The 13,927-nt window shown below is 34.5% G+C and overlaps 1 long non-coding RNA gene across 1 annotated transcript; it reads left to right on the top strand.

Moving 5' to 3' along the window:
* Positions 1-9,922: 9,922 nt before the first annotated feature.
* On the top strand, positions 9,923-10,322 carry LOC129786741 (uncharacterized). The gene is made up of 2 exons (XR_008750165.1): positions 9,923-10,164; positions 10,231-10,322. It is a non-coding gene; the product is annotated as an uncharacterized LOC129786741 (long non-coding RNA).
* The last annotated feature ends 3,605 nt before the right edge of the window (positions 10,323-13,927 follow it).

The raw sequence follows: 13,927 nt of genomic DNA, 5'->3' as shown, positions 1-13,927 counted from the left end.
GTTCCATAAACTCTAAAATGAGTGAAATTTTTTTTACAAAAAAAACTAATTGTTCTATATAAAGTGTTTGTAAAACAATTTGTGATATTTAAAAAAAAAAGTGAAAATGTTTTCTGCCAAAGCATCGGAACAAGAGAGAAACATCATAATAGCATAATACATAATATTATATGCATTTAAAAACAGAGATTGTATCGTGTGTGTAAAGGTAGATTGTGTAGAGCGGAATTCAAAATTTCATCTAAATGTGTAAAATAGTAACAATCAATATTTGTTAAAACATACTACACAATCAGTTCGGGAAACTGATAGTTTGTCATTGAATTAGGACGGGGATTTTATATTATAAATTGCCGATGGGGTTGTAGGTAGAACTAGCAGAAAGATTTTATATATATGGGCAGTGTAGGTTGGTGTTTCGCCACTGTTGTGACTACACTGCGTATGTATTTTCATTGTACTATATGCAGAAAATTTAATTAAATGTTTACATATCGATTTCACCAAAATACTACGCAGACAGATTTTAACGCAGAACATTCTCAGAATATGTTTTAAATACACAATAATGGTATAAATAGACGCGCGCGGCGAATAACAAAACCTCCCTTAATTAAATGTGGTATGACACATAAAAACAATTACTGCCGGATTAATTAGAGACAAAAAAATGAGTAATATAAAATGTAATTATACTTATTGTGGGCTATCTCATGATGCAACAAAGATTTTACTAATCACTCCATAATTCCTCTCGCAGTTGTCCAATTAATTTGTGTACCACTCAATTTGCCAAAAGTTTTGACACAACATAATATAGAGACTAATTCCATAAAATAATCGCGAAAAGTATTAATTTATGTAAATCATTTATAAAAAAAAATGTACAAGAGGGATTTAATTTTAATCTCCGCATATTTGTATGATTATAAATGAAACAATAACAATAAATTATATAAATAGCAAAGGAGCCCATGCGCTTTATATGGGCGAAGTACCTAATTGAAGGAAACGCAGAAAACAATTTTAACCTACCCAGTCTTGTAGGGAATCAAAAAAGGATAAAGAATCGCCAAAAATATTCACCATTTTCCACTGGGGTCACAACGAAAAAAGGCAATAAAGTTTTGTAAAAATTCAAAAAAAATTGACCGCCATTCGCCATTTTGTTCATTTCAATGTATGAAGCATATGTTTCAATGCTTCGTCATGAGCTTGTCGATGGGAGTTTGACATTTCATTCATTTTTTTTGAGAGAAAATAAAAAAAAAAATTGCGTATTTTTTAGTTTAATTATCGTGGTAAATGTGTTTTACGTGTTGTTCGAGAGTGATTTTCATATTTGAATACCTGAAGGATGAATTCCCGCACAGCGAGCACATCATTGGTCGTGGAAAAGGTCTTGGGAAAGGTGGTGCCAATAAACATCGTAAGTTTTTGCATGACAACAACATCCAGGGAATCACAAAACCAGCAATCCATCGTCTTGTCCGTCGTGGTAGTGTGAAACGCAAAGGATTCCAGCGCAGAGGATCTCTCAATTCGTGAAAAAGCCATCTTCAAGACGATCCACGACCAATGTTTTTGGATTGCTTTGCTTTGTAACGAGAGATGTGCTCGCTGAGACGGTCACAAGCTGTGCGGGAATTCAGCCTTCAGGTATTCAAATATAAAAATCACTCTTGAACAACACGTAAAACACATTTACCACGATAATTAAATTAAAAAAATACGCAATTTTTTTTATTTTCTCCAAAAAAAAATAAATGAAATGTCAAACTGTCATCGACAAGCTCATGACGAAGCATTGAAACATATGATTCATGCATTGAAATGAACAAAATGGCGAATGGCGGCAAATTTTTTTGAATTTTTACAAAACTTTATTGCCTTTTTTCGTTGTGACCCCAGTGGAAAATGGTGAATATTTTTGGCGATTCTTTATCCTTTTTTGATTCCCTACAAGACTGGATAGGTTAAAATTGTTTTCTGCGTTTCCTTCAATTAGGTACTTCGCCCATATCAAGCGCATGGGCTCCTTTATATTTGTGTTTTATATTATCAACGTACTATCTATTTATTTAATTTTACTTAACATATAATTTTTAATAAACAAATAACCCTTTTCCCCGAAGCGCTTAAGAGAAGAGAAAAAAACATAAATAAAATATTGAAAGCAAATTGAAAAGAAATACTTCAGTTTTTCCTTATTGCATATCTCTTCTTATATCATCTGTTTATCTTTCATTCACTTATTCAAATATTTCTTCTAAAGCTACTCGCACCTTTTATCCTTCTTCTTCAGAATATAATTCCCACCATTTCCGCCGTTGAAAATAAGTAGGGGGTATTCATTACAATTTACTGAATAACTGAATTGTGTAAATTATTTTTTCACAACATTATTCTGAAACAAATATTTCTTTTGGAACGTAATTTGTGGTTCTAAATAAGAAATGAACACATTTTAAACATTTTCCATATTCCAAAAAAAAACGAAAAACTACACATGAATATAAAATGACCCGGCGTCTCCATCTTTTAAGCTTTTAATGCAAAAAACGTCTTGTTTCAACCAGGCGCCTCCATTTCATTAGAAAATATTCTATTAAAAAAGAAATAAAAGTATAACTTTCCCTGGAAAGATTGCCCCTTCAAGATTTTTATTTTCTTTTTCCGCTATATAAGAAGTTGTTGGTAAATTTTCCGTTGAAACGCTCTTTGTGCTTTTGTACACTCACAACCCTCCACAACTCAAGCCATATTATCAATTTCAACATGTCAAGAATCATGGTGAGAAATCCATGGGAATTAAATATTCCAAGCTATCCCAACCTTTAATTTCCTGTCTTCTCAACCACCACCCTCCCGCACCTTCCCTATCCCCCCTAGAGGAAGTCTCTTGAGGGGATTTTACCACAATAGTTGCAATTTTCCATTTCAGCGCAATAATTCCCAAAGCTCGAAGGAACTCATTTGTCACAAACAAGGAGAATCTTCGGTACATGTCTTGTGGAAAATATCGTGGGAGGTTGAGATGGTTGCGGCATAACCACCCCTAGTCCATGTTGTATCCGGGATGAAAACCCGCACCTCCTCCGCCCCTATGGCATCTACATCACCATGTCTCTGTGAGCTTCTTACGGGTGCACAACGGGAGGAGATATGTGTGGCAATGGGGGAGGGAGAGATGTGACTGTTGGGGCTGATTTTATACGTTTACGGGCACTACATATAGCTGGAGTATGGGGTGTAAGTGCGAAGGGATGAGATTCGTATAAAGTTACCTCTGTGTATTCACAAGTTCCTGCGAATTGTGACTTTTGCTTATTACATTTGGGACTTTGGGTATCGATCTGATATTGGGGGTGGTTAGGATGGGTATGGGGGAGGGAAAGGTGCGCTTCAAAAGCACCCCCAGAACACGAAACGGATAAATACAATCATGGGGAATAGGTTGGGATGTTGCTGTTTAAATTGGCTTCTCTCACACAGGCATCCAAGAGTTTGGGGTGAGACGGAAACGAATGTCATGATTATTTTTCGGCACAAAATGGGATAAACAACAAAATCAATACGGACTGTAGAATTTGGGATTTCTCCGTATATGTATGTATGTAATGTTTGTGCACGACGCAGTTGTGTTTGCCAATGTTTTCTCGTCCCTCTAATTAGGAATTAAAATTAGAATTGATTTTCCCATACGCAAAACTTTCCTCACGCAACTTAAGCTCCTTGACCGTACAAATAAATTATATATTTAGGTAGTTAAAGTCATTTGATAATTAGATAATTTTCTATGTAATCCTGCTAAAGTTTTTCCTTATGACAAAATAAATCTTCCAAAATCTTCAAAAGGAAGAGGGGTAGCTAAGCTATAAATATATAGGAAAGAAGGATGGCTCGCGCAACGGAAGTTTTCTTACTCTCCAACCCCCTTCGTCAGCATGTAGGTGGGTTGGGGGGAAGGATATAAATTGAAAAATGTGATGACTTTTGTGTGACATATAAGAAAATGGAAATCCCAAAAATACTACAACACAGAGCAATGGGAACAATTGGGGGGAATAGAAAAAAAAGAGAAAACATTTTCATTTTGTGGTTCATCTTTCGTATGACACAAAAGAAAATTACTATTTTTCTCCTTTTATAGCAGGTCACAAGCATAAGGTCCCCCACCCATCCCCTTTTTCCCTTAAAAACTGCCATGCTATCCAAGAAATTTTTGATGCTCGTCAGAAAAGTTGTTCCATTTACTCACCAACCAAACAATTTTCTTCTTCATCTTTTTTTTGTCTTTTATCCTTTTTCTCTCATTTTTTTTTCGCTAAAGCTCTCAGATTGCTTATGGATGAATGATGGACAAGAGAAAAACACACCTCCGTAATAAGGAAACCCTAAAATCACCCTTTCATACTACTTCGTAGTTTCCAACCCATTGTTTTTCCCATTTTTCTGGACTATTTATCTCCGAAGGATCCATATGGTCGACACACCCCGTAAAGCTCAATGTTTATCTATAAAACATCCCACTCTTGTAATAGGTAAGTAAAAGTTAGAAGATCCTAAATTCTTTCTTGTATAGTTTAATGAATTTATTTTTTGGGAAGAAATCTTTAAAGATTCTTAAAGGACTAACCTTTCCCTTAGAGACTTGAATTTGCTGTTCATGGTGCTGGGCTATGTATTTTGACCTAATCGAAAGGTGGTGCCATTAACTTCGTTACACAATGATTGACCGTTGGGTGTTGGGATATTAAATAATGTTGAGATGTTGTGCGGTTGACGGTGACATTTAATCTACTGACCTGTCTTGTTGCGAACCACATATAAATGTATATGTATGATGCCACCTACATCCATCTCCACTCCACCCACACCACCCAATATAAGCCCACAGATCATGTCCACCCCCAAAACCTCATACCATATATTATGAAATTTTGTGCGTATGTGCCATCAAACCAGGAAACCCGCTGATTCTACCACAAGTAAACACATCTCACAAGACCAGCAGAAGCAATGTGGCTCCTTTTGATGGCACAGAAATCGAGGAGACATGGAATAATTATGGATTAATTGTAAGCTCCCATTATATCGGCCATTATTGTGGCATCTGTCTGGTTTGTGAGCTGCCATGTTCTCAATCTCCCACTCACCCCATCCCTGATGACTGGACTCTGGTTGGACCTGGGCACCACCCACCTCCTTCCCAATTCATGGTTACACTGTGGATGGTGATGTGTTAGAGATGGTGATGTATTGTTGAGTCATCGCAAAATTGCACGTACCCAGGCAGGATTCAATGTGAATAGATGAAAACCTCACACCACACATCGAGGCAGCTCCCATTCCCCCTTTTCCATCCACACAGAGTGATCCCAGTTGGTCCAGCACAGGGCCCCATCTACAATTCAAGATATATACGCAGACATTTTCTCTCTCTCTCGTGAGATACTGTATAGGTCAAGCGGTCACTCGTAGAAATTATCACAGGGGGATAGTGTTTCAGATGTGATGAGCATTATCCCCAAATGTAATGCTATGTTGGATCCAGCCTCTCATTCGTATCATGCACACACACACACACACTGGACGTTACGTATATCCTTGCATATACGTTTATCTATGACCTGCAATTGAACTCATGTGTAAATTCACATAAATACACGATGATTTATATTCAACACACAGAATTATATATAGCAAACTGTGAGTTGATTCAAATTGTACCGCCCACTTGCTCCCGCACACAGCCTGTGCATGCACATGTACATTTATATGTATTTTTGTCGGAGAAAAACTCAACAGATTTTGTGGGTAATCCAATAAAAAGGTGGATTACTTCCGTCTCATGAGCCAGAGCCCCCAAGCTTTTACTCATGGGAACCCCGTACCCATCAACATTCTCATCAAATTAAAGCCCTACCACCACCCTCCCCATTTCTAGATGGAAAATTTACATAACATTTTCGTGGAAACCTCACGTTTTCATCACATGCAAATATATATAAATATTTTTTCCGCCACTCAATCCAACCATTCACACTTTTTGCCCAAATTTACATCAATTTGCATAATGAAATAATAAGCTTCCACGCATCCCATGAATATTTTTCCCGCCGCCACCAACAAAAATATATAACGTCACGTTAGAATGTAAAAAGACACAAAAAGTAGAAGAGAAAAAGAATTTCAACTCTCACAAAAGCTTCCTAAATGAGTTGGTAAAGTATCACAATTTTCGAGAAGGAAAAGCTTCCTCTCTATATAGTTTGAGCCAGTACAAGGTAAATAACATTTATCAGGTCATCTTCAAAAAATTTTTATTAGTTTTCTTTCTCAACAAATCTTGTCTGTTAAGTAAAAGACAAATGAGGATTTCTTTTTTGCAAATTAACTTTTAAATTTTTCATGAGAGAAGATTTAATTTTCCTCAAAGAAACACGTTAAGCTTCTTAAGATGAAAAGCTCCAGAAAACGAGTCAATTTTTCTTCATCGTGGGAACCTTTAGAAAATCAAAAATTAAAACATTAAAAGAAATGTTTAAAATAAAATTTTCATAAATTTCATGTCAATCATCTGCTTTCATGTGCAAAAAGCTCGCACCCGTTGCATGAATCGTTGATATGTAATTTATGGTTCACGCGTGCAGTCATTTGCGCGGATATTTGCTATATCTGGACTGAATATTGTGTATTCAATGATTTTGATTGTTATTTACACTACACGGTATATATACAAAAGTGGAAACCAAATTTCCGGTTGTGCAGCAGAAAGCACAAAGTGTATAATTCAAATAATAATTTCCGGTGATGAATTTGTGCGGAGGTTTCAGCTACTTCCTCATGCGCCAGGATTCTCCCAGCCGGTTATCCTAATTTTCAATTATTCCAATATAAGACCATGATTGTGGTGGAACAGAAAGGTAATTTTGAATTTCAAGCTCAGGACTTCAATGAGAAAATCGGTTTGGAAATTGAGAATTGAATTACGTTGTGGCTATTGTGGCATACAAAGAGCTGTCATGCAGTGAAAAGTTGTTGCAATTTTCCACAATAAGGGATGTATTACACATAATATATTTCACTTTGTTTCAAATTATGTTTACATGAGATGAGAAAGAAAAAAAAATGATGCGCCTAAATCATTGAATTGCAATGTGCAAGCTATATGATAGAAAATTAGATCCAAAACAATGAGAATGGTTTTCGGGAATGGGCAATGGGAGAGGAGGGCAGGATGGAGGATGGGTGGTGTTGATAGGAAATTGGAGTGAGGAATTAAATCGATAAATTCACACATAGCGTTTGGGTTTGATTGTGCTTCCAGTGAACTGTGGCAAAATGGGTTTATAGTGTCCGATACATCGGCTATACCGCATTGAATATACAGGAGTTGCTGCACCCAAAAAGGAAGACTCGCTCCACACACTATATATGTTGGTCCATGTTGGTCTGTTTGAGATAAAACCAATGGAGACTTCAGTCAGTCAAAGCTTTTTTTTTTTCACCTCCTCACCCTTTTGCTATTTAGATCCTCTTTCTCCCGGATTTTTTTTTTTTGAAGCACATCCATTGAGCTTGGAGGACTCTAGGGCTAGAAGGGAAGGTTGGGGGGATATGAAAACTCTTTCATTTTATGTGTTTTCTTCTTTTAAAAAGGCACACAACATACAAAAGGTATAACGATGAAAAAGGACAAAGGGAGAATATATGGTGTGAAATTGAATTTTAAAAAGGCACACAACATACAAAAGGTATAACGATGAAAAAGGACAAAGGGAGAATATATGGTGTGAAATTGAATTAGACTTTTTTTTGTCAATCCCAGAGCGGTGTTATATTGAATAGAATACCATCATCATACGTTCAAGGGGGTGCTTCTCTCGCTATTATGTACATTTAGGGGTATTTTCTTGAATTTTTCCGCCAAATAGTTGGACAAAATCACCGTCAAAATGGTGGAAAATGTGACTATTTTTCACAAAACATAAAATGATCATTCCAAAAATTCCTTTTTAGCCTCTTTATATACATTTTCTCTCATAGATAGCTTTGCAGTCTCATAAAAATGAAATATCTTCCTTATGTGAGCTTTTTAAATTCCCTAAATTGAATAAAATTCTTTGTTTTTGTCGAGAGAGAGGGTCCCAGGATATGCTATTTGTTTAAATTTCTATGTAAAATCATGGGTGAAAGGGATTAAAATTTGAAAATTGTAAGCCTTAAAGAAAATTGAAAAACTCGTATGTGAAGAAGTTGAGAATTAATAAATATCCTACAAAATAGTATCTTAAGCGTCTTAAGGAATTGATATACTACCGCATCTACCAAAGGTGCAGAAATGACCAAAGTCCTCTACTTTCCCCCCAAGATAGAGAGAATATATATTTTTAAAGAAAATTACGTAAAATATTGATGCTATTGAACAGCTACAATTCCCACACAAACTTTATACGACATGATAATAAATGACTCTCCCACAGCTAATACAGAAGCTGGAACTTTCTTTTTTCTCAGTCACACACTTCCGTACAAACATGTCAATTTATTTAATATCATTAGTCTTGGATGGGGGTGAGGAGGAGGAGGACATTGAGGTCCTGCTCCTTTTACATCCACTTCAGTGTTTGGCTTGTAAGCTACTTTTGCAGTGTATTAAAGGAGCAGAATTTACCAAACATTTTTTGGCTTATTGAATCGTCATCCTCAAACCCTTTTACCACCATATCTCTCTATACCTACTCCTCGGATGCCATCGTAGCCCTGTTATTCGCTAAAAGAACGTGACCGGATTACCAGGATGTGATCCAATCAAATGATGCTGATTTCCACCCTCATATTATATATTAAATAAAATAAAATATACGTTTAGGTAGCACAATCTCTTCTTTGATGATTGAATTACCCTCATGTGAATAATATCGCCCTTCCTTGCATCCAAACTCTGGTAAAAAAAAACTTCTACAAGATTAACTTTTCAGAGCTTTCAGAGAACATGAAAAATACAACACAGAAGTTTCTTTTACAGAAATCAATAAGAATTCTCTTTTCATCATTGCATTAGATCGTATTTAATTCATTTAATGAAAGCTATTCAATGAACATTCCAATTAATAAATTTAGAATGCACCAAAATTAATTATTTTAATCATGCTTTTATCATAAAATCCATAACATAAAGGAAGGGTACTTTTGTGCATGTGTAAAATAATCAAAGAACAAATTAGTTATATGTATTAGGCATACCAACTAAATACGTAATATGATATTTGTCCTGCATACGAATACAAATTTATTATTAACTTATGTATTATATCAAAGCTCATTTGCTATTATAAATGAATCACACTGTATTACCTGTATTACTGTCTGCTTTATGTAAATTTATTTACAGAGAACATGACGTTGGATTTTAGCTGATATATACATTATTACATAGAATCGCTGTACCTGCGCTATATATGATTAGAAGTGCAGCAAATTTGTACTGAATATTCATGTAATCATGATGTTCATTGTGTTGAGTGAACTCTTCAACATTATAGTGTTGCTAATATGATTATGTAGCAAAAAACCAACTAATCAAGCCACACAGTAGCTATATATCACTATTAATTAATTAATTAATTAATTTGAAATACATTAATGTATGGGAAATGGATTTGTGTGGCTAAAGCTGTGAATAATGCAAGAATTCAATAAAAAAATTAAAAGAATTTCTTTTTTGAAATTAGAATCTTGTGTATAACATATTCAATAATAAAATTATTCAGTTCTCTATATTTTTCACCCTTCTATTAACCATTTGTTAATCATGGTTTAGTTTAGTCACAGGGTCTATTAGTTTGAATTTGCGCGCCATTTTCATCGAAACGTATTTTCGGACTACTTTTGACACTCCGGAAATTTTCTTTGGCATTCCTACGCGTTCCTTTGCGTCTTCACGCATAATCTTTTACAAAAAAATTAATAATTTCCCTAAAATTTCATAAACAATTACATTAAAAAGTGAAAAGAAATATTTATCCGTAAAATCAAGAAGTTAAAGTTTTGGATCACCTGTAAGTTGTTAAAAAAAAACAGAAAGTAAATATTCATCAGAGAGACGCCGAAGGAGACGCTTTGTACAATTTATATTTTATTTGATAACCCTTGAAGGTAATTTCATTAATATTCATGAGAATAGCTAATAGATTCTTTACTAAAAAATATTTTTAATTGCAGTTCTTCCAAAAGACAGAACTACACAACGCTGAAGATTTTGAAGGATGGGTTAAGAAATACTCCCGGAAACTATCACCCGGAAAGGAAAACCACACACCAAAAAAACTTTTTAATTTTTCAATGAAGCTCAATTAATTATTTTAAAATGAAATTTAAAATTAATTGTTTTTGTATCAAATTCATTAATTAAATGTATTGAAAAGTTCTGTCAAGACAACATCAAATTGTTTAACATTAAAATGGATGTAACTTAAAATTAAATCTTTTATTTTGCTATAAATAGAGGAGATTGGGGTAAAATTTCGGGTAGTAAGGTATGTACAGAAAATTCATTTTAATAAAAGTTAACCCTTTCGTGTCCAGCATAAAATACAATTTTTTTATTTCATTTTCATCTTATATTTTTCTTCTGCTTTTGCATATTGTTCTACCGGAGGAAAACATATTTAATTAGCAAATGAATATTTTAACTAACTCTTGAAAATCCATTACTAAATTGAGCCGTTTTCTTACCGTTTAAACAATTTTTTTTGCAATATTTATTCAGTTATTGCGCTTTTATGAGCTTTTTCACGTAACATTATTTTATTTGACATTAATTCAGCATATTACCATGTAATAAAATAAAATATTTCAATTTTAAACCAACAAATAACCCAAATGGCCCTTTAAGGGTTAACCCATCTCCCTCGTAAATTGCATATTTCATCTCCTAATCGTTGAACATTTTTACATGAATTCGTGGTAAATTCAATTGCTCTTCTCGAATAAAATCCCTTGGACAAAATGAACACACAACATATGCAATCCGTAAATTTATAATTAACATCACTCATTGCAGTGTGATGTTCCACCCCCCAACTAGACCACATTCAGCTTACGTGCCCTGAGTGCACTATTCAAGTAAATTAGTAAATTTCCGAGTATACTGATAATTCCCATTAACATTAATGGGTCACATTGCATTCAGGCCAAATATGAAGCTCCAATTTATGCCATATATTTATGTATATAAAATGCATATACAGCACATCATGTACATTATATATAAATTTGATTCTACAATGCGTAAATAGACTAAAAACATCAAGCGCTCATTCTAATTTGGATTTAGCAAACATACATTTATTTATTGGAAAATAAAACATGACATTCCATTATCAGATCACCAACGAATTGTTAAATTACTTCTGCGATAGAGTTTTTGGGGGAAATACGATTACAACCACACTGATTATGTTTTCCATCTACTGCTAAACTATAAATGTACGTAAATGCAAAATGTGCATAAATCATTGTTGATATGTTGTTTTCCAGAATTTCTACCAAATGTAATTTATGCATTGCACAATATCTCTTTATTATTTGGCTGGAAGTTTCTGACAAACTATTTAGGAATATTCTTGCATTGTGTGTAGGACATGCTTTTGATATCTCCCAGAGAATCACAACGAAATAGGATTGACTTCGTTTATCTGAATCTTTATTGTATGTAGTTATATCTATGATAGCAATTGGTGCAATAATATTGAAAGTCTAAAGGTGAATTGAAATGTTCAATTTTCCAAATTGGCTCCAATATGGATATGATTCTTGACGTGCTTAGCATAAAAAGAAGAACGTTGGGTGGACTGTACCGACTGCTGTGCCAATCTCCAAACGTGCCTGACAAAGTATTCATAAAAAGAAGAAAATGTTTGATGCAAGGAATCGAGCGAGGTCCTTTTTGGCGAAAATCCTTAAATTGCGATATAAATGAGCATAAAATATGAAATTAACTTCCATAAATGATTATATGTGGTAGCATCATAATCATTTTCTTTCCTCCCAATTATCTTTGAATTTATTGAACAACAAATCTAAAAGGAAATTCGCAAATGTAATTGATATGCTATATGTGCAGAGAACACAACACATGATGGACATTACCAACGAGATTACATTGCGACATCAAATACGTGTTTATGCCTCACTGCCTCATTATACGTACTCCAAGCTAACCACTTTAGTTTGCAGAGTGTCTAGCATGTTTATTTGTATCCTTTTGCTATCCCACGCTTACTCTCTGTCATCATTTCCACCTACCCACCCCTCAAAATCACATCTGGGCCTATATAGGACAAATAAATTAGTGAGAGAGAGACTCTCAAACTCTGGTAGGTACATAAAATGCTCCTATATATGTATATGCACATATCAATATCCTTATAAGTACCTATATTCCATTTATATATATCAGAGATATAGGTAGTTGATAATATATATCTCCTATTATGTACAATATATATCCACATTGGAATATCTCTGCATTTCCTCCGGGGTCATTGGAGTGCATACTCAATGATTTTGGCGCATCCACCATCCCAAAGTTTCCCCAATAACACTGAGGAGAGACTCCTATGGGGTGCGTCCATTAATTTAATTAAAACGCTATTTTCAATCACATTAGAATTTTGCGAGAGTGTAGGCAAACAGAATGCCTCAATGGACTGAAAATTGTACAAAGGAGCAAGGAATAGATACAGTAATGTTTAAAATTTATTAAACTTTGAACCCTTCCTTTATGAACTCTGTGAGTGTGTACTTACCTATACCATAAATTTTGTAAAAGCCTGGTTTATCAGATTTAACTGCAGGAGCACCTTTTGAACTACAAAGGATCTTATATGCATTATCCCGACCTACATTACTCCTATATTCACAATAGAGATGCAAATCTAAACTCCACCCCCGCAATCTCAACCCATGAATAATATTATGCGGAACCAATTAGAAAATTTTCATTTCTAAATAAAGCTTCAATATTATGTACGAGATGAAATGTGAGAGCTTCTCGCAACCATAACAAACATATTTTCATTAATTAGGAAGTTAGGAACATACACATCGCGCTATGTAGGATAGATACCTACATTGTAATAGTTTTCACATTATCACCTCCGCACTACAGAAGCTCTTTGTTATGTCTACTTTCTACCCACTTAGGGGAGACCGGGGATAATAAAATAAGTCAGAAATTTTCAAATGTCAATGTTGAAAAATGTCGTGGTTAAAAAAATTATAAAATTCTGTTTTAGTGGTTAGAAAACTAAAAATCCTTGTAGAGGATTAATAGATAAGAAGTTAAGTTATCAATTACAATCAATTTGTCAGGTGGAAAATCATTGCAAATGTCGGAAAATTCCAACGATTTACTTTGCCCCATTGCTGACTTAAATTACCCGTCTCTCAAAAACTAATTTTTCCAAGCGAGATAGAGCAAAATGATCTGAGACACAGTTGTAGAGCTGGAAATTTTCTAATAAGAATGATTTAACGAGGGAATTTTCTTGGATTTTGGGAATCCTAAAAATTGAGATTTTATACAAATTATCTTAAGCAGCCACGGTCTCCCCTATATGGCTTATATTGAACAACCGGAATTGCTCCACAATGAAGGATAAGCCTGTGATTTTGAAACTCCGCTGTGGGATTATTTTAAGCACCACAGTTGATATTATTCATAATTTGTGCTATGTACCTATGCTTCACTCTTCCTCGTAATATTATACCTACCATGAGGATTTGTAGGTGGGTAGAGTAGGATGGGGGAATATAAGTAATTAGATGGGATTAAAATTAACTTTTAAACCCCCTTCTGTATGTATCCCCCGTATATCAGGCATGTTGCTAGCAAAAGGCATTGTCTCCATGGCAG

The sequence above is a fragment of the Lutzomyia longipalpis genome, chromosome 1, assembly GCF_024334085.1.
Source record: "Lutzomyia longipalpis isolate SR_M1_2022 chromosome 1, ASM2433408v1".
In the NCBI taxonomy this organism is placed as follows: domain Eukaryota; kingdom Metazoa; phylum Arthropoda; class Insecta; order Diptera; family Psychodidae; genus Lutzomyia; species Lutzomyia longipalpis.
Note: the sequence above shows the minus strand (reverse complement) of the source record. Positions and strands in the feature narration are given on the sequence as shown.